The 27,787-nt window shown below is 45.2% G+C and overlaps 1 protein-coding gene across 4 annotated transcripts in view; it reads left to right on the top strand.

Annotated features, from left to right (window-relative positions):
- SLC45A4 (solute carrier family 45 member 4) overlaps positions 1–27,787 on the top strand; it is a 92,685-nt gene that overhangs the window by 8,825 nt on the left and 56,073 nt on the right. Inside the window, exon 1 of one of the 4 annotated variants that reach the window (XM_065054493.1) lies at positions 15,237–15,326. The exons of 2 other annotated variants lie outside the window; for them this stretch is intronic. The gene's annotated coding sequence lies outside the window, so the exon portion shown is untranslated. Of the gene's footprint in view, positions 1–15,236; positions 15,444–27,787 lie in introns of those variants that run through there. One more of the 4 variants, XM_065054491.1, reaches the window with a different exon arrangement.

The raw sequence follows: 27,787 nt of genomic DNA, 5'->3' as shown, positions 1-27,787 counted from the left end.
TCAGCCGTGTTCCTCAGCCAGAGGATGCAGAAGGGCAGCTAAAATACCTGGTACCCTCAGCAGAGACACAGCATCAACGCTGCCGCCAAGGCTCGTTTAAATCAACTCCTTTGCTCAGCCTTGCGAGGGATGAGGAGGGTTCAGCCAGGAGCTGTGTCCCTGAAGAGCTGGTTTAAGTTACACCTTGAGCAATCGTCGGGCTGTGTTCATAGATAAACACCCCAGGCCAGGCTGGACGGGGCTCTGAGCAACCTGATCTGGGTGAAGATGTCCCTGCTCATGGCAGGGGTGGCACTGGATGAGCTTTGAAGTTCCCTTCCAACCCAAACTATTCGATGATTTACCGTGCAAGAAAACAAGCTGTGCAGCCAATGGCACCACGCTGGGAGCTGCCAGGGAACTCCCCCACCCACGCTCCCTCATGTGACAGCGATCTGGTGACATCCGAGGAGGGGACGAGCAAAGCTGGCATGTGTACTAGCTGCAAGGAGGAAAAGGCTGTGCCCTTACAGCCTCAAAAGCATGACCTTGCCAGCCATTCTTTGGAAAAACGGCCCATGGATTAATTTTCCAGAGGCACCAGTGACAGGCTGAGCCACAGTTTTGCAGCTGAGGAAAGTCCGTCGGATTCTTCTGCCTTGGATGTGAGGCGGGCTCTAAAACTTCACACAGCGGTGTCTGCACCTAAAGTCTGCTCAGCTTGGTTCTGTCGTGTCTGGAGTGAGGAGCGTAGCATCAGGTGGACTGCGAAACTACTGCAAAACTGTGGAAAGGAAAAGGGAAAGGGAAAGGGAAAGGAAAAGGGAAAGGGAAAGGGAAAGGGAAAGGAAAAGGAAAAGGAAAAGGAAAAGGAAAAGGAAAAGGAAAAGGAAAAGGAAAAGGAAAAGGAAAAGGAAAAGGAAAAGGAAAAGGAAAAGGAAAAGGAAAAGGAGAAGAAGAAAAAGAAGAAGAAAAAGAAGAAGAAAAAGAAGAAGAAAAAGAAGAAGAAAAAGGAAAAGAAGAAGAAAAAGAAGAAGGAAAAGAAAAAGAAAAAGAAAAGAAAAAGAAATAGAAAAAGAAAAAGAAAAAGAAAAAGAAAAAGAAAAAGAAAAAGAAAAAGAAAAAGAAAAAGAAAAAGAAAAAGAAAAAGAAAAAGAAAAAGAAAAAGAAAAAGAAAAAGAAAAAGAAAAAGAAAAATAAGAAGGAAAAGGAAAGGAAAGGAAAGGGAAAGAAAAAGGAAAAGGAAAAGGAAAAGGAAAAGGAAAAGGAAAAGGAAAAGGAAAAGGAAAAGGAAAAGGAGAAAAAGAAGAAGAAAAAGGAAAAGGAAAAGGAAAAGGAAAAGAAAAAGAAAAAAAGAAAAAGAAAAAGAAAAAGAAAAAGAAAAAGAAAAAGAAAAAGAAAAAGAAAAAGAAAAAGAAAAAGAAAAAGAAAAAGAAAAAGAAAAAGAAAAAGAAAAAGAAAAAGTAAAAGAAAAAGAAAAAGAAAAAGAAAAAGAAAAAGAAAAAGAAAAAGAAAAAGAAAAAAAAAAGAAAAAGAAAAAGAAAAAGAAAAAGAAAAAGAAAAGAGATAAAAACGAACGTGCACCCCAGCATGCAAACAGGCCAGTGGGGAGGAAACAGAAGTTTCAAACAGACATTCAAAGTTTGGCTGAATTTGGTTGTAGATGAAAACAGAGTAGTGGATGTGCACGGATTTGTCCTTGTTTTGCTTTTTTTTTCCAGAGACCTGAGGTGGCTCTTTCAGTGAGAGACACAGAATTAGGGCACAGTCCCCTGACAGGCACCCAGGAGGTGTCCACAGCGCTGAGTTTGGGTGCCCGAGGCGGGAGCCCCGGCAGCCCTCTGGGGTCAGCAGAAAAGCTCCAAAAACGTGGTGAGCAACTTACACAGAATCACAGAATCACACAATATCAGGGGATTGGAAGGGACCTGGAAAGCTCATCCAGTCCAATCCCCCCACCGGAGCAGGAACACCCAGATGAGGTTACACAGGAAGGTGTCCAGGCGGGTTTTGGAACTGAGGGACCCAGAACTGGACACCCTATTCCAGATGTGGTCTCCCCAGGGCAGAGTAGAGGGGCAGGAGAACCTCTCTCAACCTACTGACCACCCCCTTCTCATCCACCCCAGGTACCATTGGCTTCCTGGCCACAAGGGCCCAGTGCTGGCTCATGGTCATCCTGCTGTCCCCAGGACCCCCAGGTCCCTTTCCCCTACACTGCTCTCCAACAGCTCGTTCCCCAACTTACACTGGAACCTGGGGTTGTTCTGCCCAGATCCAAGACTCTACACTTGCCCTTGTTCTACTTCATTCAATTTTTCCCCGCCCAGCTCTCCAGCCTGTCCAGGTCTCTGATGGCAGCACAGCCTCTGGCGTGTCAGCCACTCCTCCCAGCTTGGTGTCATCAGCAAACTTGCTGACAGTCACTGTATTCCCTCTATTCCTGATGTCCAGTCTGAATGTCCCTCCTTTAGTTTAAAACCATCACCCCTTGTCCCATCGCAACAGGCCCTGCTACAAAGTCTGTCCCATCTTGCTCATTAACACGTATAACGGTTCCCATGTGACAGCTCGGGGCGGTTGACATCACGTGGCTTAGTGTCCGACTAAGCTATTCTATAATTATATATAATTCTATGAGGACAGCTTCCTCAGCAGGATGTTCGTCTAGTCAATTAACCCCTGATCCTTATTTCCAGTGGGACCAGGCTGCCCAGGGAGGTTGTGGAGTCTCCTTCTGTGCAGACATTCCAACCCGCCTGGACACCTTCCTGTGTAACCTCATCTGGGTGTTCCTGCTCCATGGGGGGATTGCACTGGATGAGCTTTACAGGTCCCTTCCAGTCCCTGACATTCTGGGATTCTGTGAACATCTCTTATTTCTGTCCCGAGCAAACAGCTTTTGCAGTGCTTTGCCTAATAGATCAGACAACCTGCTCCAACCCGGCACCTTCTTCTGCCACACGTGTTTCTGGGCACCCAGCACATCTCTTTTAATCCTCCCTCCTGAAAGGAGTTCCACCACCCTCTGCTTTCCAAACCTTTCCATCTATCAACCATCCTCCTTAGTTTCTTTCTCTTCACCGTGAGGTTTTATAGCAGAACTCCTTTGCTTTTTCTCAGAGACTATTTTAAATAGTGATTTCACAGGAAATCTCTGGCTTGAATGAAATATAGGGTCTCATCACTAAAGACATCCCCTTCTCAGTATACACAAGGCTTTTGATTTAAATATGGTTCTTAACTTAAAAAAAAATAATAAATTGTTGTTACGCAAACAATTTTTGCATCAGCTCCTGCCTGTGGCCATGCAGATATGGGTCATTCTGCACACGAACCTGCAGCAGATTAAATATCTGATATTTTTGCCTAACCGTGAATTATCACTGAAATAAGGGCAGCACATCTCTACCGTTAACACGGCCTGATGCGATGCCCGGTCTCCTGTGATGTGGGTGTGCTGCTGAATCGTCCAACATCTGGACACGATGCCGCCACGACAGCTGCTCCCCAAATTTGGTCTCTGCTGCTTGAGAAAATGGACCAAAACCCTCTAAGAGGGGACGCGGAGCTGCCATCTGCATCTCCTCGTTGCACTGCCCTTTGTAGCCCTTTGATCCCTATAACCGGAGAAAACTAATGGGTACACTAGAGTCTGAAGTGGCTTGAAGCCATTTTCGTTATTGCTGGATTAGTGCTGGGAGGATACAAAATCTGCCAGCGTTCGGCTCAGAGCAAGTCAAGAGCTTTCTGGGTTTTGCAGAGCGGCCTGCTAACTGCTTTTATGAATGGAGTTTAAAACAACAAACGCTGTGAGGCTCTTACTAAAAGCTTTTCTTATTTTCTTTTTCTGGTGTCCTGTCTGCTCGGGCCAACACAAGCCCTGAAATCACAGAAATGGGCAGGAAAAGAGAAGCAGAGGTTCCCTTTCTGTTCTCTGCCCGTACGTAGTTGGGCAATTATACAGTTCCAGGTCTGCAATTATTCCTGGCAAGGTTTATTCATCTCATGGGAGACTTTTGGAATAACACGATGCTTTTGAAGGGAGTGTCAACCGCCAGGCGAACGTGCCTTCCAGATCTTTTATTTTTTTTAAATATGTAAGTAATTGTTTCTTTACGGTTTGTTCGTTGCCTTTTAATGACTCACATTTTTACCTTGTCAGCTTTCAACACAGGCCCTGCCCTCCCTCCCGGTGCTACAATCCTCCCAGATCTCACCCGCCGTGCCAGGTCACCCAGGGTGAAATCGCGAAAAATGAGAATCCGTTTTGTTGGTGCCCTGTCCAGATGTTCTGCTTGCAGGAGCTGATTTTAGGGGGCTGCAGAAGCTATGGGCACAGCATAAAAAATGAGGTGCAAGCACGTCTCTAATACATTCAAATAGAGGTTTGTGTGTGGTTTATTATTTGGACAAACACATGCATTTTCATGGAGACGGCGACAGGCTCTGATCCCCAGCGCTGCGTCCGTGCCAAGCGTCTCATTCCCATTCCAGGCTCCTGCGGTGCAAAAGTGCTCTTCAAAATTAAGAGGCAGAAAGCTTAAACATTCATAAAACCGATCCTTTAGCTTTAATCGCAGTGAAATACGACTGCGTCTTTTTTAGAGGGTTTTTTGGTGTGTAACTTTTCCCCCTTCATTCCGCAAAAAAAAAATGTATTCAACTTGAGGCAGGGAGCAATTATGGAAAATTTCAGGCTGAACGGTTCAAGCGTGGCCAACTTGTAAAGTAATTGGAAACATAGAAAGGAAAGTGTTTGGCAACATGGGATAAAAGGTGCTGTGTAAGTGGAGGATTCTTTTTTATTGCAAACTCTTCTCTCTCTGATATGTTAATTGTGTTTTGCCTGATCCCCTTGACAGTCCATTAATTTTTTGTCCAATTGCAGGCTGTTGAGTGCAGATAAATTTCAGACTATTATGGGAACACCCTAGAAGTTTGTATAGAAAGGAAACTCTCTGTTTCCTGTATCATCCTTCTGGGGATCTTGAAAGAGTTCACAAAAGCCACTTAAGCAAACTTTCTTTGCTGGATAACGGAAGGAAAGGAAACTGTGAACAAGCAAACAACACTCAATTCCATGAGACAAGAGATACTCATAGGTCATTAGAGAGAAAGTAAAGTCATTGAATGCAACACATAGACACACAAAGTATCTTGTGCTCTAAAAATAACAGGAATTTCTGCACCTGCACACCATTTCTGATCTATAAAAAGGTAAAGCATGGAAACCACCAGTGAGACAAGGAGGTGGGTTGTTTGTCCCTACAATGCATTAAATCTTTTTGAAGTTTTTCGCGGTTCAAATAATAAACTGCGGGCCGAGTTAGAAATGGTCATGGATCAGCTGAACAGCTTCAGTTTCTTCCTGTTATTAACAGCACGGTTGCCAGAGATCTGCCACAACCAGCTCTGAATTTTTTGTCCTGTATAGATCGAAAGCAAAGCTCTGCACAGCTCGAAGGTTTCTAAGCACTGGCTTGAAGCACAGGATTCAGATGGAGCTCGGAGGTATTGGGCAAAGCAACAGCGTTTTTGGAAATATCGGAGATTTGCAAGTGGCTCACATGGAATATGGATTTGGTGGTATTTGATATCATATAGAATCATAGAATTGTTTGGGTTGGAAGGGATCTTCAAAGCTCATCCAGTGCCAGCCCTGCCATGAGCAGGGACATCTTCACCAGCTCAGGTTGCTCAGAGCCCCGTCCAGCCTGGCCTGGGATGTCTCCAGGGATGGTTCATCTACCACCTCTCTGGGCAACCTGGGCCAGTGTTTCACACCCTTATTGTAAAAAAGAATTGTTCCTAGCGTGACTAAACACACGTGGTGTAGAGATCTCATATCTGCTTAAACCACAGGAAAACTTCTGGTTGAAGTTTACGGTCCCCAGCAAGGCGCAAACCTGCAGCAATAAATTGTGTGGGGAATATTTGGTGAGCGGTCAGCAGAGCAGGGAGTGGGGAAGGGAATGAAAGGGCAGATGCACAGCAGCATCTTTCATTTCTGAGAAGCTCAAAATAAGCCAGAAGGGATGACATAAAGCTGACATCCCTACAAAACACGCTCACTCTTCTCAGAAAAGGAGGAGTTTGTGCAGCAGAGTGACTGAAGATCAATACGAAAGGACCAGGCCGTTTGACAGGTCATTTTGAGGACTATCTATTATCTTGGGCATTTCAGAAGGGAGGTGGAAGAGCAAATGAACTATGGAGCCAGCACCAGCAGGTCTCCAGTTTGAGTCTGATAGATGATAAGGAAAAACAAGAGGCGGCCGGTGTCTGTTCCGTACCTGTTGTATAATTGAAGAGTGGATTTCCGTCTCCAAGGGCACTGACTGGCAACTTTGGAAAAGCATTTAAGAAAACATCAATTGCGAAAACATTGTTTCTGGCAGATTCTACAACATAAGCTTCTGGTCTGACCAAAACCACTAACAGGGAAAAAAAGAAGAGTGAGGAAAATACATGAAACTCGCCAGCAGGAAAAACAAATATATTTTGTTCAAATTTGGAGCAATCCAAATCCCATTCAGGCCATTTCTTGTATCATTGGGACTGGAAAAGGCCCTTTTTTTGCAGAAACACAACTGATTACTTGAAAAATCCAAAATCCTCAAAAACATTTCTCCTGGTCTCTTCTTAAAGTTCTCTGCAGCAACAGTGTTTCCCCAGGGAGCTTGTTAAACCTCCCACATAACCTCATTGCTAGGAACTTTAGCTCCTCTCGGTTTTATTAATTTCTTTATTAAGGAAGAAGCCGTAAGCTCTCAAGTCTACTCTCAAGGTTGTACATAATCTCTAGTCAAATAGTCGTACCGAAACAGCCCTGGGTCTTTGAGGTACCTGAGTTGGGAGCTTAGTCACCAGGCTCCCCTTAAAAATAAAGATGCTGCTGAACTGATAAGATTGTCCAAGTAGGAAGAGCAGGAGGATTATTGGGTTACCCAGTGGTGGATGCCCCATCCCTGGAGACATCCCAGGCCAGGCTGGACGGGGCTCTGAGCAACCTGAGCTGGTGAAGATGTCCCTGCTCATGGCAGGGGTGGCACTGGGGGAGCTTTGAAGGTCCCTTTAATCCAAACCGTTCTATGATTCTATGGAAGGACATCTCTGTCACCTTCCTGGTTTCCTTGCTGTTGGCACAGTGTTCACAGGCATGTCTAAGAAAAAGCAGTGGCACCTCCGGGTCCCCTTCCAGCAGATTGTGGTCGTCGCCTTGGGAAGAGTTTGAGGAAGATGATTAAATTGCTTGAGAAGGAACTGGAATTTTTATAGTGAGAACTGGACGGTGACCTACCCTGGGAGAGACAATATGATGTGAAAAGGCCTGACCATGATCTACTGCTCTCCATGAGCTGAAAGAAGGTTTAGGATTGTTGTTTGAGTCAATGTGTTTGGTTTATCCAGCAGAAAACTATTCCTTCTATATGTAGGACTTCCCACCAAATCAGCTAGATGAACTGACTCATCCTGAGCATATACGATGAACAGACGAAAAGGAAAAGTTGCTCCTTTGGGGAGCAACGAGCTTTGAAATCATTTTAGCTGTAAAGTGAAACTAGATCACAAGACCAGCAGTGTGCAATATCCACACCGCTTGAGGTAGAGGGACTTCCCCAAATCAAACATTTCACGAAAATTCAAGACTGGCCTGTTACTCAGTTCTAGGGAAAAGCAAAAACTGTCTTGAGTTAATTCCACAAACTGTGAATTTGTCAGTTTTCACCCAACTTTTTTTTGGGGGGAAACAATTAAAAGAACCCTAAAAACACCCCTATATTTTTCTGGGGATTTTAATTTCCTCTCCAATCAACTTCGAACTTTGTAAATGCGTTTTATTTATTCCTCAAAGTTTAAAATTACTTTCACATGAAACGCTTTGGGGTCTGCAGTTGTTTGGTCGTGTTTGGAAATTCAAGCAGCTAGAATAAAAATTATTCACCCAATTCATTTCAGTTTGCCGGTCACAAGTACAACACGAGTCTGCTCGGGGTTATTCTTGAGACTTGGGTTGCTTAAGTCATTTAAATAGATTTCTATTTCAGAAACAAAACGAGAGCCAACGATTTCACAATTAAAAGCTCGAGGGTTATAAAACTTGGCTTCACCTAAGACTCCTAACATTGTTTTTATTATCTTAATCACTAGTTTCTTTACATACTAATTTTCCATCCCGTTGCCAACCAGTGCCAATCCAACTCACTTTTCCATCACCCAGGTGAGTGTTACTCATGTTTTCAGGGGAAGGTAAAAAAACCCTGAATATTGTCCGCACAACAGTGTCTATTTTTGCTCATGGACTTCTGCGAACACTGAGTCACAGCTGCAGAAGTCACCAGCTCAGGTGTAGCTCCTTCTGTGTTGTTTCCTAGGACTTCTCCAAAAATACAGACAACACCGCTGTTTTTTTGCAGATGCAGTTTTCATGACACAGGGCTGAACAATTTGAAATCATGTCTATGCTGGGATGCAGAATATTGCAAATGCTGATTAGGTATGTGACCGATTAAGCAAGGGGAGAGATGAGATAAATCACAGCACGTGGTTGTAACAGGCCTTAGCAGAGCAAAGAGAAAAGCGAGTCCTCCAGGAAGGCTACAGAGTCTCCAGGTCCCATGTGGGCGATCAAAACAGACGTGCCCAAAAACACCTGTGTGATTTAAATCCAGCTGTAGCGAAAAGGCTGCAAAACAAGGCGGCGTGAATAAATGCTCAGTTAACTCGAGGTCATGTTTTAGTTTCTAGAGCTATAGAGTAAGACACCAGAATGCTGTGCTGCCACTCAGCGAGACCTGGACAGGCTGGACTGGGCAGGGAAGAACCTGATGAAGTTCAACAAGGGCAAGTGGAACAACCCCAGGCACCAGTACAGGTTGGGGTGGAGCTGCTGGAAAGAAGCTCTGCAGAGAAGGACCTGGGAGTTCTGGTGGACAACAGGTTGACCATGAGTCAACAATGTGCCCTTGTGACCAAGAGGCCAATGGTACCTGGGGTGCATTAGGAGGAGTGTGAGCAGCAGGTCAGGGAGGTTGTTCCTCCTCCTCTGCTCTGCCCTGGTGAGGCCACATCTGGAGTTCTGGGTCCATTTCTGGGCTCCCCAGTTTAAGAAGGACAAAGAATTACTGGAGGGAGTCCAGTGGCTATGAAGATGCTGAGGAGTCTGGAGCATCTTTCTTATGAGGAGACACTGAGAGAGCTGGGGCTGTTCAGCTGGAGAAGAGAAGCTGAGAGGGGATCTCATCAATGTTCATAAATATCTCCGTGGTAGGTGTCAAGAGGATGAATCAGACTCTGTTCAGTGGTGCCAAATGATAGAATGAGGGGCAATGGGCACAGACTGAAGCACAGGAGGTTCCATCTGAGTATGAGGAGAAACTTCTTTCCTCTGAGGTGCCAGAGCCCTGGACCAGGCTGCCCAGAGAGGTTGTGGAGTCTCCTTCTCTGGAAACATTCAAACCCACCTGGACACATTCCTGTGTGATCTGCTCTAGTGAACCTGCTTTAGCAGGTGGGTTGGACTGGATGATCTCCAGAGGTCCCTTCCAACTCCAACCAGCCTGTGATTCTCTGTTGTGACCAGATAAAATATGATATATTTTTCTGCACTGGACTAGCCCAAGTGGCTATCATCTGTAAATTGATCCGTGAAATGTCATGTTGTTATGAGAAAGCATCAAGGAAACAAGATCTCTCAGGTGAAACTTCAATCAAGTCAGCTTTCCAGCAGGAGCCTGTGCAGCCAGAATATGAACTGATCATTTTTTCTGTGTTCACCAGTGTAAACTGGTCAGCTTTAACCTGGATAAAGGTAATGGGAATGAAGCCACATGAAAATAATCTCAGACTTAAGCAGCCTCCTGTACTTCAGGCTTTAGTTCAAGGTTTTGATTCTTTGCAAACCCAATACGATTAAAAGTCTCTATTTTTCAATTTGGCTTTCAGTGAAAATAAAGAGACCAAAATACAAATATCCCTGTGCAGCAATGGAAACCTCAGCAACATCATAGTCATGGTTTAATGTCAGGCAGCTCGGAAGGAAAGCTGACTAATCTCAGCTCATTGCCTAAGCGGAGAGAAACAGAAAGAGTAAATAGTATTTCAAAAAACAAAGAGGTTCTTGAATGTCCATTGCAAGGGAAGAAGTGACTGAACTGAATAAGCCCTGCAGTTCCCGGTGCTTAAGTGAGGACTAGAGCCAGCATTCTTGAAGGCCTGTCAAGTCATCCCTTGTCAGCTATAAACTGCACCGGAGCTTAATTCCTCACAGTTTTATCATGGAGATAATTATAGACCACATACATTCAAGAGGCAGGATAATGTTTGCAGCCATTAATCCGACTTTTTTAGCTGTGCAAACCAGGAAATAATGATAGGGAACTCTCTCGTTCTTTAAGGCATGAACTCATGACGAGACCTCACAAGTGGAAGCAGCGGCAAACGCATCTTACAGCCTGGATCTTGCCAATGTAACCGCTACCAGCTCGAGTCTCCACCACAAACTGTTTATTTTCTATATGGGGATGGTATGGGAAGGTATAGCTGCTGCTTTTAATCCAGGTTTCAGCCCAGGAGAAAGGCAAAGAGACCCTACACCCGCACCACCCTGTTTGCTTCAGGTGGTTGATATTGCTCCAAGTGAACTTTGGGCACAAGACCAGACAAAGGTCTGTACCCGCAGGTCCTGTCTGAAGCCATTTGCCTCTCTGAATTTCAAAATCAAGTTTGGCTACCGCAGGCAACCTAAAACCGAGCAGCAAATCCGCCTGTCTGGGTCCCAGCCACAAAGTCACAGGCGTTATCCTGCTGTCCATGACTTGTCTGCTCACGGAAAGTCTATGTGACAGGCAGAAATAAGAAGCATCCCAATGCTTTTAGGAAAAGACATCAAGGGACAGGAGCTATTTTACACAGTAGTTCCAGCTTAATGACAGCATGTGTTGGGGGAGGGTGTGCAGAAGGATAAACAGCAGTTTCAAGCCCAGAGCACGGATTTCCCATCAGATATCTCACCCTTTGTGAGAGATACCCTGGGGATAAGTTATAGGCGGAATATATAAAAGTTAAGACACATTTTTCAACTCCTGTTCACAAGTGTCCTGGCTGAGAGACCTCACCTGGGCTTCTGGGTGCTCTGATTTGCTTTAAGTCCAGCCTCAGGCTTCCCAAAGCCACCTGAAGGAAGAGACACCTCTATGAGTCGGCTGTGTCAAATGTCATTAAGTCTGAAAGTAAATCAAAACAATCCTGTGAGGTTTTGTCCATCCAGAGGAAGAATTGTCTTTTTTTTAAGTTGCAATTTTCAAGGGTTTAGGAGAAGCAACAGTCTCATGAGATTTGGATAATCTAGGAAACCCTGCGTTTCATGTAAAGCAAAAATCACAGTCGATGCGAGCACTGGCAAAGCGTCAGTTAAATCCATTATCGCATGATAATGCTCAAACATTTCATTAATTCTGAACCAGCTGTCCTCTGCTCCCTTACCCCTTTCATCATCCAAACATTTCTTTAACTGTCTGAGGGAGGGGAGAGGGAGGATCAGACGCAGCCTCGTAAAATTCCTTCACCCGCTTTGCCTGCGGCAAGTTATTTCTTTTGACACGCATGTAAAATAATAGTGGGGGTGTTGTTTGTTTGGCTTGGCTGGCTGGTGAATTTTCATAACCATTTTGTAAGCCAAGTACCTGTGAAATGGAGTAGAGAGAACTCACGGCAGCTTGCTGATGATCCTGCCGCCTGGTTAATTAACGTGTTTCATTAAAATTGGGAAGACCCCTGGCTCCGATTTCTATGCCAAGACAGAAGGTAAGGCTTTTAGAGCAGGATATTGCTCTCCAGTGTTCAGGGGTCCGGTAGATATTATTTTTTTAAAAATCCTTGGTTACTGCACACAAAACCAACCAGTGGAAGCAAGGACAAGTGAGGGATCGGCACCATGGGGGTTTCTCCATCTGTGTGACTCACAAAAGGGAAATGAGCAGAACAAGAGTCATGGAGAGATTTTTAAGGTGACTTCTGGATGTTTTCTTCAGGGAAAGCTCTCGCTGAAGCACCTCAGCCTAGGGACACGCTGAGGAACGGGACTCAAAAACACTGAGGGTGGTGAAACACTGGCCCAGATTGCCCAGGGAGGTGGTGGATGAACCATCCCTGGAGACATCCCAGGCCAGGCGGGACGGGGCTCTGAGCAACCTGAGCTGGTGAAGATGTCCCTGCTCATGGCAGGGGTGGCACTGGGTGAGCTTTGAAGGTCCCTTCAACCCAAACCACTCTATGATAAAGGTTGAGCTTCACAAAAGCTGGGAAGGAGAACGTGTCTCCAGCCTCGCTCTCCACCACCGTTCAGGGGCTTTTCTCCCAGCCCCACAAACACCAGCACACGTCTGGACAGCACATCAGTCGCTTGACTGACGCTCGTGCCTCCCCTGCCAAGACCTGAGGATGCGTTTATTTATTATGGGTTAAATATTTAGAGTTGAGTAAGAACCTCAGAGGAAAAAGGCGGGTCTGCTTCCTTGGGTAGGATTTTTTTTCCACCCCCTCAATCTCGTTATAAAAAATTGGATTTTTAACATTAAAATGTTTTATGGAAAATTACCCTTTCTGACTCTCGGCTCCACTGAAGCCTGACAGTCAACAACCCTCAAGCGAAAATCACTTGAGGAAATAAAATGGAGAAATACCCCGACACATCGAGACATGTCTGGACATTGCCTGAACAAGCCTGAAATGTCAAGGTGAGGTAAAGACCACACTTTGCCGCAACAGCAGGCAACAAAAGGATCCCAAAAAGTGGGATTTCTTCCAGTTATTTTAAAACAAAGTGCCAAAATATCAGGCTGACACAAATTTATGGGTAACAAGAAGCATAATTTAGAGGTTGTAACTACACCTGCACTTTGAGACTCCTGCTTAGTGATCTCAGTTGTGTTAGGGTCTCATATAATTTCCACTGAAGCCTTTTCTCTGACTTTTCTACTACTATAAACATCGGTATATTTTGTTTCTTCTATGGAATAAACTTGAATGTTTTATTAAATTATACTGCATACATTCAGTAGTGATTTAATGGATGTTGTTTTGCTGCCAAGAGTAGGTGTTACACGGGGTTGTTGTCAGTACTGTAACTTTATCTTTTGGCTAATTAAGATAATTATTTTGTGACTTTTTTTTTTTCAAAAAGCAAGCAATGTTGTTACAGTATTTTTAAACATCAAAAACTCCATCATTATTCGAAGAGAATTTGGGAATCCTCACCAGAGGGTTGTTAATTTAGTGAGCTGTGCATAACCATGGTCACGCATGCTTTTCAGTCCTTGGTCTGAATTAGCCTAAAAATAAATATCTATTGATAACAGCATTCTATAATAAAATATTTTAGTTTTTCTGTTTCTTTAGGGCCTGCAATCATGGTATTTTTGGTAGTCTCAAGCTGTTTAACAGCACATAGACGTGCGCAGTTATTCCACTTTGCCTTCTGTGGTTTTCCTTTTTCTGAAGCCTGGTATGCTTCGTGGTTTATTTATTCGTGAGCTGCAGAGAAAGAAGTTCACAATAAAAAACAATTGTTTTGGAATATATATACTTAACGGCGTGCCGAGAAACAAAAGGCAATTACGCTTATGCAAGTAACGTGCATTTTTACACGCCGCTCACACGCTACTTTATGCATCCCCGGTTTATGTAAGTAATGAAAATTAAATATTACGCTGCCCTGCCCAACGCAGTCAGCGCAATTAAGGCTATGAAATGTAATTAGGAATAAAAAAAGCATACACAATACGGTGTTTGATGGCGAATTTGCAGGGGGTGCTCCCGACACAGCAGGACTGTGGCTGCCATCAGGAGCCAAGCGTTTAGATTTCCCGGTGGTCGCTGCGTGTTGTATATTGAGTGCTGTACGTTGTAAACATGACAAACGCCTAATTGCACCCTTGGTCTGGTGTGTGAGATGCTGTTAAAGCACAGGATGTGTGGAGAAGTGGGATGACACCTCACGCATGGCCAAACCTGTGGAAAAGGTGTTATTTTTCCTAACGATGAAGGAAAAATTTTGACGATTTCAGGCTGGCGTGTTTGCAGTATCTCAGGTAGGGACCTGCACTTTCCGATTTGTTTGGAGCTGTGCTTCGCGGAACTTTTTCTGACAGGGGAGAGGGGCTCTGTGCCATGTTTCTGTGGAAAATACACTTTTATCTCTGAGGGGGCAGACAAGGTGGCGGCCTCCAGTCACCCTCAGGCCACCACTCGGGCACTCAGCGATCACAGAATCACAGAATCACAGAGTGTCAGGGGTTGGAAGGGCCCTGGAAAGCTCATCCAGTGCAATCCCCCCATGGAGCAGGAACACCCAGATGAGGTTACACAGGAAGGTGTCCAGGCGGGTTGGAATGTCTGCACAGAAGGAGACTCCACAACCCCCCTGGGCAGCCTGGGCCAGGCTCTGCCACCCTCACCAGGAACAAGTTTCTTCTCAAATTTAAGTGGAACCTCTTGTGTTCCAGTTTGAACCCATTACCCCTTGTCCTATCATTGGTTGTCACCGAGAAGAGCCTGGCTCCATCCTCCTGACACTCACCCTTTAGATATCTGTGACCATGAATGAGGTCACCCCTCAGTCTCCTCTTGTCCAGCTCCAGAGCCCCAGCTCCCTCAGCCTTTCCTCACACGGGAGATGCTCCACTCCCTTCAGCATCTTTGTTGCCCTGCGCTGGACTCTCTCCAGCAGTTCCCTGTCCTGCTGGAACTGAGGGGCCACAACTGGACACAATATTCCAGGTGTGGTCTCCCCAGGGCAGAGCAGAGAGGCAGGAGAACCTCTCTGACCTACTGACCACCCCCTTCTCATCCACCCCAGGTACCATTGGCCTTCCTGGCCACAAGGGCCCAGTGCTGGCTCATGGTCACCCTGCTGTCCCCAGGACCCCCAGGTCCCTTTCCCCTACACTGCTCTCCAACAGGTCGCTCCCCAACTTATACTGGACTTATACTGATCTCCCTTTACACACAAGAACCACCTTGGGAAGGTGCCGAAGGGCTCGTCATCCCCCCGAGCAGCGGGAGCGGCTGCTACACCTGTCCCCCCACACCCCGCCCCCCCGCTCCCCTCAGGTGCGATCGCCCCCGCCCCTGGGCCGAGCCCCGGGCAGCCCCGTAGCCCGTCCGCTTGTCGCCCTGGCAACGCCCCCTGCCCGCCGCCTCCCCCCCCTCAGCCACGCCCCCTCACTGCATATTCATGACCCCCGGCGCGGGGAGGGGGCGGAAGCGGAAGCGGGAGACGGTTTCCGAGGAGCCCGGTATAAAGCGGCCGCTGGTGCCGGTGTCCCCGCCGCGCTCGTGCCGCTGTGAGTGACCTCGCTCCTTCCTCCTTTCCCCCCCCACCCTCCCCGTCGGCACCGCCGCCTCCCCCCACCCCCGCCGCAAGGAGCAGGTCCCGGGTGCAGGGGGAGACCCGGGGGCAGGTAAGGGGAGCAGCGGGTGAGGGGCTTCGGGGGGCGGTTGGGTTGTGTGGAGTGAGGAGGGGGATGGGAGGTAAGGAGCGGTTGGGGAGCTCTGGGGCGAGGGTTTGGGGTGAGGGAGATGAGGGGCTGGAGAAGGTGAGGAAGGGTTTGGGGTGAGGGGCTGGGGAAGGTGAGGAAGGGTTTGGGGTGAGGGGCTGGGGAAGGTGAGGAAGGGTTTGGGGTGAGGGGCTGGGGAAGGTGAGGAAGGGTTTGGGGTGAGGGGCTGGGGAAGGTGAGGAAGGGTTTGGGGTGAGGGGCTGGGGAAGGTGAGGAAGGGTTTGGGGTGAGGGGCTGGGGAAGGTGAGGAAGGGTTTGGGGTGAGGGGCTGGGGAAGGTGAGGAAGGGTTTGGGGTGAGGGGCTGGGGAAGGTGAGGAAGGGTTTGGGGTGAGGGGCTGGGGAAGGTGAGGAAGGGTTTGGGGTGAGGGGCTGGGGAAGGTGAGGAAGGGTTTGGGGTGAGGGGCTGGGGAAGGTGAGGAAGGGTTTGGGGTGAGGGGCTGGGGAAGGTGAGGAAGGGTTTGGGGTGAGGGGCTGGGGAAGGTGAGGAAGGGTTTGGGGTGAGAAAGGTTTTGGGGGAAGAGTGAGGAAAGGCTTGCATAGGGGAGATGAGGGGCTGGTGAAGATGGCAGAGGGTTTGGGGTGAAGGTGGGGAAGGGTTTGGGGTGAGGAAGATGAGGGGCTGGTGAAGATGGCAAAGTGTTTGGGGTGAGGGAGATGAGGGGTTGATGAAGGTGAAGAAGGATTTTGTGTGAGGGGGATGAGGGGCTGGTGAAGGAGAGGAAGGGTTTGGGGTGAGGGGAATGAGGGGCTGGTGAAGGGGAGGGGGAGTTGGTGGAGATGAGAAGGGTTTGGGGTGGAAGTGAGGAAGGGTTTGGGTTGAGGGGCTGGTGAAGGTGAGGAAGAGTTTGGGGTGAGGGAGAAGAGAGCGTAGGGAAGCATTTGGGGTGAAAGTGAGGAAGGGTTTGGGATGAGGGGCTGGTGAAGGTGAGGAAGAGTTTGGGGTGAGGGTGATGATAGTGTAGGGAAGCATTTGGGGTGAAGGTGAGGAAGGGTTTGGGATGAGGGACTGGTGAAGGTAAGGAAGAGTTTGGGGTGAAGGTGAGGAAGGGGTTGGTGAAGGTGAGGAAAGACTTGCAGTGAGGGAGATGAGGGTTTGGGGTGAAGGTGGGGAAGGGTTTGGGGTCAGGGGAGGAGGGGCTGGTGAAGATGGGAAGGGTTTGGGGTGAAGGTGAGGAAGGGTTTGGGTTGAGGGGCTGGTGGAGGTGAGGAAGAGTTTGGGGTGAGGGTGATGATAGTGTAGGGAAGCATTTGGGGTGAAGGTGAGGAAGGGTTTGGGATGAGGGACTGGTGAAGGTAAGGAAGAGTTTGGGGTGAAGGTGAGGAAGGGGTTGGTGAAGGTGAGGAAAGACTTGCAGTGAGGGAGATGAGGGTTTGGGGTGAAGGTGGGGAAGGGTTTGGGGTCAGGGGAGGAGGGGCTGGTGAAGATGGGAAGGGTTTGGGGTGAAGGTGAGGAAGGGTTTGGGTTGAGGGGCTGGTGGAGGTGAGGAAGAGTTTGGGGTGAGGGTGATGATAGTGTAGGGAAGCATTTGGGGTGAAGGTGAGGAAGGGTTTGGGATGAGGGACTGGTGAAGGTAAGGAAGAGTTTGGGGTGAAGGTGAGGAAGGGGTTGGTGAAGGTGAGGAAAGACTTGCAGTGAGGGAGATGAGGGTTTGGGGTGAATGTGGAGAAGGGTTTGGGGTCGGGGGAGGAGGGGCTGGTGAAGATGGGAAGGGTTTGGGGTGAAGGTGAGGAAGGGTTTGGGTTGAGGGGCTGGTGGAGGTGAGGAAGGGTTGGGGAGATGTGGGTGGACTGAAGGTGAGAAAGGGCTGAGATGCTTTTGGGTGAAGGAATTATGGGACTGGAGAGGTGAGAAAAAGGGAGGAGGAGCTTTGGGTTAAGGGGTGTGCAGAGCTGTAAAGATGGGGAGGGGCTGAGGAGCTTTAGGGTGAGGGATGTGTGAGGCTGCAGAGGGGAGAGAGGGATCAGAAATTAGGAGGCTGAGGTGAGGAGACATAGGGCTGCAGTGGTGGAAATTGGAAAGGCTTGAGCTCCATGGTGAGGGCTTGGGCTAAAGGAGATGTGGAGCTGCAGAGGCTGGGAAGGGGTGAGGAATGAATGGTAGGATGAGTAAGGTGAGGTCGGAGAGGCTCAATTAGAATGTCTGCGATAGTCCTAATGAGCTGAAGATGGGATGAGAAGGTGGCCAAGTGCTCCTTTGGGATTATAATGGGTGGTGAGTCTGCTGGAAGGGGACTTGACAAAGGGACAAAGATGAAAATGCCTGTTGCTTTTCAGACTATTAAACTTCACTAGTCTGCCATTTGAATAATACCACACTTAATCTGTAACCTGATCTCAGTGCTTTACCATGAAACAGTTGAGTCTGGCCTCACCTAGTCTGATATGATGGTGGGAGTGGACTGGGGGAAGAAATTTCTTAGCACTTAATTCTTAAACCTCCCGTGAAAGCTGCCGTTTTCCTTAAGATAACATTATCAGTGCTGTGCAGCCCTAAGGTGCCCCTTTTTTAGTACCTTTAGCAGGTGTTGAAGCTGTTTGACCTTGAAAAATACTCTCCCCATACTCTCTTTTCTGTTGTAGTGACTGGTCTGTGGTGTGTATAGAGGAAAAAAAGAGGGGAGGGAAAGCTCTGGCCGAAGGCTCTGGGTGCAGTGAGTGAATCAATGTTGTTAGAGCTTGACTAATGCAGCGAATTACAAATGGGAAAGGATGGGAAAGATATTGCAGGATGTTGAATGTTGGACAGAGGAGGTGATTTCTCCTTCAGGAAAGGAGAGATCGTACAAGGAGTGGACCCACAGGGATCAACAGCACTGGAAGTGCGGAGCACAGATATCCTCACAACACTGCAGTTTCCTGAGAAGAAAATGTGCTGTTAGAGCGTGTATCCCTACTGCTCCGTAAAAACTGCTCCGGTATTATCTGTGTCACGTTCCACTGCCTCAATCAGACCCTACTATAAAATATTTAATGAAATATGCTTGAGCAGGTGCTCAAACTCCAAGAAGGCAAGCTGGTGTGTGCTTTCTGCCTCCCTCCCAGGTATTTTTGTACCTATCTAGCAGAAGTGGTTGCTGATGTGATTGTAGTTACATAATTTGTGCATGTCTTCATCCCTCACACCAGTATTGCAAAGGATATGGTCTTCCTCACTTGTTTTGATGGTTATACTGGATTGATGAAATATTCAGCGGGCCTCATTTTTCCTTTCCTAAATAAGGAAAGGGGTTTCAGACAAAAGATTAAGACATTTATATATAATCTTTATATAGTCTATAATATATCTATATATTATATAGATTATCTTTATCATCTATAATATAAATATGCTGTAAATGCTTCCAGAATACCTTTAACTGTAAGTTTGAAAAGCTGACACTACCTTAAGCTCTTAAAGCTGCATCCCGTGGTCTCCGAGGCATCTGAAAACATCAATGAGTTCTTGTGTCTGTCAAAGGTAGTGGCAGCTGCTGTCTTGGAAGTGAGAGCTTCATTCCTGTACTAATGAGATTAAATTGGGTATTTAAGGGAGTTTTCATGACAAAATAGCAATTTCCATGATGTAATGGATGGGATCAGCGGAACGGCTTCTATTTTGGTTGGGGATTTGTAATATCAGAGGCCAGTTTACATGTGTTGGCTCATGCCTCTGAGCAAGTAAATTATAGCAGTTCTTGCACTTAATTATGTATGACTGAGGCATCTTCAGTAAAATTGAAAACGTATGGTTCTATAGATAACCCTCTTGCGTAATGTGTGTTAATTCCTGCGGGAACCTGCTGCTCCCTGGGAGTTTGTGAAAGGAATGAGCAGTATCTGCTGACATGATCTTGTTTGGATGCTGTGAGGGCTGCTTGCAATAGAAAGTAATCCTCTCCCTCAAAGCTAAAATGTATCTCAGCAGTTCTGTCTGTTTTAAATACACTTGGGTTGTACTGCCTTAAGCTAAGGGAGGATGTCTTCTGCTGGAAGTGTCCTTTATTAGTGGTGAGAAGGTGGTTAGAAGACTGAAATAGCTGGTGAACTTGCTGCTCCTTCTTTGTCACGCCATGACTGAAATACAACGTTCTTCATGTGCCTTTTCAGTGTGGCAACACAAGGGGAGTATTTACATGGCTTCCAACAATGCACAGTGTAACTCCGACTGAAACAATATATGTAGGTCTAAGTACATGTCACCTTAATTTTTCACACTGAAGCAAATGTGTAGCCTAGTTGAGGGGCTTTCTGAAGCAACTGCCTTTGTTCTGCCATGGGGAAACACAGGCTCTGAGCAGCTTAGAGGAAGCAGGCTGAATTTGGAGCCATCTCACAAGGCTGTGACCTCAGAGGTTAATTAATTACCTTTAAACTCTCTCCAGTCCTGGATTCACTGACAGCTGGAAAGTTAGCTCTTGATAAGTTAATATTGCTCTGCTTGTGTGCCAAGGCTGGAATGTGTGGACTCTGCCTCTGTCCCTATATAAACTTGTTTTAAATGGATTGTTTCTAAAAGCTTTGAGAATACTAACATTGCATGGTATCTGCAGAGTATTTCACCAGTGAAACTGCATTTAATGTCTGGAAAAAAAAAAAAAAACAAACCTTCTTGAAGTCAAAATGTTTTGCCAAATTAGAAAAGATGCTTAAGGTTTGAGGGGCATCTTATAAATGCCTAGGTGGGAAGCTGATGGCAGAAATGACCCACAAGCTGCTGGATAATGCCTGCAGTTGTCAATACAGTTGCATGTAACACTTCTATACTTTGAGCAGACACTGATTTAAGCAATAAATAGTTCCCTTACCCTGTAGCATTTGATCTTGTCTAGTGTAATCTGTAAACTCTGCCTGTGATATTCTACTGTTCATAGCTTCAAGCTTCAATTTGTTGAGCAGGCACCCCGTTTCACGCACTGTATGTGAGCACCTCTATTTGCACGTTAGGCAAGACCAGTGAAATCCTTTCTCACTGACCACAAAAGCTGCAGCTGGCAGTTCTGTTTGAGCTGAACTAGCAGTCTGTACCTCTGCTGTTACCCCTGACAGCAGAAGCTGCCCTGAAATACTTGCACCAAGGTATTGAGCAGTGTGTGTTGAGCAACAGTGCATGTGCAGTGGTGTCATGCTTGACATAAAAACAGGCGTCACTTCAGACTGACTTTAATGTGGGGGTTAGTGTAAAAGCAAAGCTACTGGACTTGAAGTGGGGCTTTCCAGTTGATCTGCCAGGAGAGCTGCTATGGAAGTGATGAGGCTGTCACGTAGTGGACGTAGAAGCTTTGGCAGCTTGCGGAGTAATGGTAATATGAACTGTTTTGTGCTGCGTTTGGGTTTTGCAAGAGTCACTCCCCTTTACTTGCAATACTTGCAAGGTCCCAGGCTGTGACCTATTCCAGCTGTAGGCATAAGACTCATCAAAACTGTGCTGACAAGTGGCATAACCCTATGTGCAGTTGTTTACATTAAAGAAGGCTTAACTGATTTGCTAACTATTCTTTTAGAGCTCCTGGTCCTTCAACTTGCAGCCCTACTAAACAGCATCCCTTCAGCAGGGTGGTTAACTTGGGGAATATAGAGCGCAACGCTTGTCACTCGGTTCATACACCAGTGCTAAACTGTTGTGTCTGAAACACCGAAATACTTTTCCTGAGCAGTAACTGCTTTAACAAGTCCAATCATCTTTCTAGCAGAGCTGTGTGTTGAAGTCACCATACAGAAGCAGAAAATACAAATTATTTGGGCAAATCCAGTTGCCAGACAGTTGAGGCAGAATGCTGGCTGTCGGGATGAGTGACACTGTGTGTGCAGCTTGATGCAGCTGGTGTTTGTTTGAGAGTCACCTTCCAGACAGGAGATCCCGGACAGCCCAAAAACCAAGCCTGGCAGCAGACACTTAAACTGTGGAGCTCTGTGCTGTGGACTGAAGACTTTACATGCTTTCAGTAAGCTGCTGCTCGTCAGGTGACTGTTTTAAGATCAGCAGCTTATCAGTAACCCACACATCTTGCATTTGGGTCACAGCCCTACTCAGGGTAACCGCCCAAAATTTATGCTGGTAAAGGATCTTGTATCCTCCAGCTGAGACTAAAGGGTCTTTTGAATCCTCGTGCTGAGTAGTTATTGCTGTCTTGAATAAACTGGTTATTCTGTTATGCTTGTGTATCACAGTTCACTCCTGTCAGAGTGGAATAAGATACTCTGCATGAAAAAGAGCTGAGTTCATACTATTAAATCTAGACCTGATAGAGTTGCTGGAGACTGAATTTGCCTCAAGTTTAAGCTGAGTTTTTGGCACCTCAGCAGTGGATTTGGAGCTCTGCAGTGGCTGAATTAAGGTGGTTTGTGTGCTGCCATCTTAGGGAACCTGGCACACGGTAGCTTAACTAAAGCCCCTTAGTGCTGGTATTTCCAACAAGTGCTGTAAAGCCATTTAGACTGCAGCTGGCATATTGCATTAAAACAACTTGGGAGAAGTAGCCAGCTTTCTCATCAAACTTGCTCTTGGCAAGTGACTCTGGCAAGCATCAGGACATAAGGCTTTTGTTGGGTAACAATTTGGTTTGGCTTAGGACCTGCTGCTTCTGACCTTGGTTTGGCTCATAGTCCACTTGAACATGAATCTCAATATATAGATGATGGGGTGTTGGTCTCCACAACGTGGACAACTAATAAAACTCTTCCCCAGCTCTAAGTGGGTTTTAAGACTTGCTTTCCAGGACTCCCATCTATGAAGGGTATAGGCTATTAAACTGGTCTCTTTAGCTTTAGAACACCTGGCCAGCTTGATACTTTAGGTTTGACTTGCCATCTGTTTTGCAGTGTTATATGAAGACTGACTAATCTGGGGACCTGAGGTGCTCCAGGAGTGGACCAAGACCTGCTTTTCTTACAAGACTGAAGTGTCTAGCAGCTATTGACTGACAATTTATGATGGTATAGAAGGGTAGAAGGTAAACAAAGAGCCGTAAGGAATAGACTGAAGATGCTTCTAAAAATCTTGGTGTGTAAATAGCAGCAGGAAAGCACACCCTCAAATTGTTTTGCTAAACTATATCTCAGGTGGATTTTATTGATGTTCTGGGGAGAGCAAGGCTGTTGCTTTCAGTAGAGTGGAGAGAGAACTTAGTTTCCTCATCTTGTTTTAAATGAGAGCTCTAATGTTTTCGTAACTGAAATTGAAACCAGTGTTATGCTGACCCTGCATATTTTCTATCCTCTGCTGGCTGGCCTGGACTACTTCTGCATGCAGCATAGTTCATTTATTTTGGAGACTTGAAAACAAGCCATTATCACCCTTTGGTGCCAGATAAATAAATGATCTAACTGGAGGCTGAACCCAAAGTGTTCTTTTACAAAAGCACAACTGCGTGTCACTCTTACCATCTTTATTTTGTCCTTGAATATATGATCTGTCTTCCTGGACCACATCCAGAAACCAGTGGCTTAACACAACAAGCGATGACTACAGAACAGTCAGATTTCTTTGCCACTTAATTTTCTATCATCACTTACATGCAGCAAGTGGACTTCCAGCATATACTTATTCTGAGTGCTGTTTAACCTACAACTTGCTTATCAATTGTGGGACTACAAATAGGAAGAACAGAATCAACTATTAAAGTAGCATTGGTGCTGGATTTTTTTGCTTCTTGGTAACAAGAGCTTCAGGATTTTTTCATTTGTGGGGAGGGAAAAGGTGCAGGGTAAAAATACTGCTTCCATTTTACAAGGGGAATATCTAAGCAAGCAAACTGGCCTGTGCAGTCTGGCTCTGGGTACTCCCAGAGGAGCGATTTGACAGTCTGAACTATTGCTCCTTAGAGTAGTGTGGTTGGCCAGCTAAATCCCAAGAGTTCAGAAAAAATAACCCAAAACAAATGTACAACTTGCTTTAACACTAACACATCTAGTGCACATGTCCTGTTTGCTGTCTGAAGTGGATCTGGGGGAATCAGCTTGTGATGTAGGTTTGTTCTTTTTCTTGGCTCTGGTTCTGCTTCTAACTTTGGTGGAGAGAGGGAAAAGGCTCCCATGTCTCAGTGCAGGAGTTATCCTGATTGTTTCCAGCACCATGGCACTTTTGTGGCTCCAGCTGCCATTCACATTGGTTGTCACAGCCTAAACGTCAGAAAATTTTGTTCCTTTGATGGGCTGAAAAGGGGAGTGACTTGACAATTATCTGTACCCTTCATGTTTCTACAGCCATCACTGGCTTTGGGGTTGGAGCTTTTTCTGCTGCTTTGCTTTTCAATCACTGTTCCAACTTGTTGCCTTATATGTGTGATCTGTTCAAAACTCTTTAATATGCAGATGCACGGTTAGTAGATCTCTGTCCACCGCCAGAATGGCATGGAACGGGTAGGATGTGTCCTCTTCCAGACTGTCACTCTGGATAGCTTGCATGACAACTCAGGATGCTCTTGGAAGATAATAAACCTTTTAACTTTATAGTACTACTGTGATCTCTAATCTTCTTTGTATTCTATGAACTGGAGTGCTAGATAAAAGTGGTCTTTCCACTGTGCAGTAGCTGTACATAAAAGGGTTTGGGTTCCCATCCAGTGAATCTTGTGCTAGCATTTTCCATTGATACCAATTCATCTAGCAAGCTTGATATTTAATTGTTAATAATTCTTTTACTAGTTTGGAACAGCAGGATATGCTTGTGGGCAAGTCAAAGTCTTTGGTGTGATGACTTAAGATAGATCCTTACTGTGTCTCAGGGTATTCTTAGCCCATTCATGGCTGGATCTAATTAATATCACTGTATGTAAAACCTAATGAGTCTCAGGGATCATTGGTATAAATTTGACTCTGTGTTCCTTGACCAGATTTCTTTGCATCTTCCTATATCTGCACAAGCATGGAAAGATACTTAGACAATTAAAGCACTCAATAACTGCAGACTGCTATATGTACATGTTCATCAGGCTACAGACTTCAACTCATCCAGCAGCCCAACATGGCACAGTATTTCCCTGAGCTGTACTTAACAGCTTTCTTTTCCTCATTAACCACGCTCATAAATTAATGCTCTTTCCAAGAGATCAGTTCCAGTTCTGTGTTAAGGCTGGTTACTGAATAACTGGTTGTAATGAATGCCGGAATTTATCATAGGGACAATAATAGCTACACTGTTCCCTCAACTTCAGCCTCTTTCAGAAGCTTTTGGTCAACAGACTCACTGTCTGGGTGGCTCTGTAAGGAGTGTGTGTAGGTATTTCTAAATATCTTCATTACAGGATCTTTCAGTGAACTTAAAGCTTCCTTGATTGTGGATCACAACCTCACTCTGCCTACTGGGAATTTAGTAGTTGTTATGCCCCTGAGGATCTTCACTGATATTTGAGGTTTTAGAAGCTTTCAACAGATAAAACCACAGGCTGGTAAGTGGCTCATGGGCAGACATCCCTCCTAGAGAAAGCTTTATATCCCTCCATAGCAATTACTGTATTAAGACTGAATATATACACCGTAGCTTACGACAGACAAATTTTAAGTAGGGAATAAGACTTTAAAATTGCTGCATTCCAAATGATTTGGAGATCTTGCCTCTAGGAAATGGGACAAGCAGGTGCAGCTTTGTGCCTCAAGCATTCTTGGTAAAATTGCTTTGAATTAGAAACAAAAATCTGAACTGGAGAGATGTTCTAGGAGCTGTGTTGGTAATAGTTCCCGAAGGTCTAATACCAAGGGTATATTGTCTAATAAGAGCGAAGTCTAATGCTGATGCATGTAAATACTTTTCTATGTGTTTATAACATCTTTACCGTGCAATATACTGTCCATCTTGCATAATGAAAGCAACATGTTATCTCCAGTAAGAGCATTCAGTTCACCAACATTGCGTCTACCTGTAACTTGGAAAATGAGTGGAAACCTGCCAGTGGCAAATACTAAATAAAAATGAGTTCCTTCTTTTTGCTTCAATGACAGCCCAGCATCCTTTCTAATTCTTATCTGGTGTCGTTATGCTGCTGCTGTTATGCTTCATTTTCTTGCTCACTGTTGTTTTAGGGATTAAATAACTTCCTTTTTAATTGTCTGGGTAATAGTGATATCTTTTCAAATAATAAGAGTGCTGGCCAATTCTTGGCTTTCACTGAAGAAACTTATTAAATACTGGAGAGCAAACCAGGAAGCCCAGTCTGGAAACTTCTCAGCTCTGTTGTGTCTGACAAAGCAAGAGCCCAGAACTTTCCTCTATTAACAAACTGTGTCTCTATAAGTTGTTTGGTGAAAGCAGGTAAGACTAAAGCTACGCAAATGTGCCTTTTTGCATGTGAAAGGGTTTAGGCTTGTAATAATGCTGTCACCCTTATAAGAAAGACTGAAAATATAGGAGGCTTACATGACTGAATACATCACAAGTTGGTTTTTATCTGGGCTTGTAGTTTAATGTCAGATCTACGCTCCCCAGACTAAGTAGAAGGTTAGACACAAACTTAAACTTCAGATTAAGCAGGTAAAGCCTAGAAGTCTGGCCAGCTTTTCTCATCAAGTGCACAGTTTAATTTACAGTGTATGGCAGATGTATCCAAAGTGACAGACAAGTGTCACTGTTCACCATCTCCTGGGATTTGGAGGATGGATTTCAGTGTATGGCTGCCAACACTTCTGAAATTAACTTAATTGCAGGAAGTGTTTAATAAAAAGCATGTGAGGTGGTGTTTGTGTGTGTGTTTATTTTCCATACAGCAAAGAAATCTGGGATCAAGTCACTCCTGATCCTACCCAGATGGCTGGGTGAGTTTCCCCATGCCTGTCCTAAAGTAAACTGGAATCTGTTTTGCACTATTCTTTGGTAGGAATTAACATTTCATACCGAACCTGGGAGACTTGTGTATATGCTTGTTTCAGTTCCATGTTTTGAAGGCTTGTATATTTGCAGAGTTTTGCATTCCATGCCAGCGAAGGTTTAAGCCTGGTTGAAGCTGATGGTTACAGGACAAGTATTTTTTCATCGAGGAGAACACAGGATGTAGTTGCACATTTTATATTCATCCTGTTTCTCTAGACTTGACGTATAACGAGTGGTGGAAGGTGAGCTTAGAAAGCTTTCCAAGCCAACAGTTTATCTGCACAGTCCAACTTGAGTGTGTATAAGTAGGAAGAACTTTGCAGACATTGCATGAATTCTTTTCCTGTGGCATTTTTTTCCTAGTAAACCAGTGATTTTTTACCCTCTAACCAAATTAAATTATCTTAAACTCTGCTGCTTGACTGAAAATGAGGGTGTAAGCTAAGGCTGTTTAAATGTGGAATTGCAACTTAGAAATAGAAGTACCTTTTGGGTTTAAAATAAAGGTTTAAAACAACGGAAGTGACCTTTTGGACTATGTTTTGCTATATGGTGATCTGTATGTCTCCAGATAAGTTAATGGGTCAAAAGTCCAGCTATTAGAAATATTTTTATAGGGAAATATGTCTGACTTAGGAATTTTCTACTGGAAGAACAAACTTTAAACTGTTACTGGATAATAAATGCAGTTCGTTCAAATGAGATTAACAGATGTGGTGCCCCTGTTTTGTCTGTTAAATTTTGGCCACTACACAAAGCAACATTAAGAAACTTCAATTTAGGCTCTTAAAACCTAAAATGCTTAAGGATGTATTATGCTTAACTGTGCATTCTTGAATCACAGAATCTCCTGAGTTAGAAGGGACCTATTTCTTCAAATCTTCTTCAAAAATCTGGCAGGTGACTGTTCAAACAGTAAACACCTTAGTTTATTGCATAAGCTGGTGCTTTAAGTTGACATTTAGAATGACTAAGCACAGCTGCCGAAATAAAACAGCCCAGAAGGGCAAGTGATGCTTTTCATTCAAATAAGCTTCAACAACAATGAAATGTTTCACCTTAAGGGCTCTGGAGAGATCACTTTGTGATCCTTAAACAGCTTTTATGTTAGAAACCTACTGTCAAGCTTTACTTTGTTTAAGAAGAGTCATGTGAGGTGATCCTCACCCTTATTATAACACTAGAACAAAATGAAGAATATCAACTTTCAACAGGAGCCTGACCTGGGTTTTGATTCTCTGCTGTAATCTATAGGTCTTCCTGAAAAACATCTACTCCCTTCTCCAGTTAACCCTGCTAGCAGGAACAATGAATAAGTATTTCCAGTTTATTATAGTTTAATTTCACTGTCCTTTGCCATCTTTGTAGCCCTCTGTTCAATAAACCTGCTCAACCAACTGCTGATGCTTCCAAACCAATGTGAGAAAACTCCCAAAAAGCTACTTAAATACTGGTTTGGAGTCACTA

Source organism: Columba livia, chromosome 2, assembly GCF_036013475.1.
Source record: "Columba livia isolate bColLiv1 breed racing homer chromosome 2, bColLiv1.pat.W.v2, whole genome shotgun sequence".
NCBI lineage: Eukaryota > Metazoa > Chordata > Aves > Columbiformes > Columbidae > Columba > Columba livia.
This window is presented reverse-complemented; position numbering and strand designations above follow the sequence as displayed.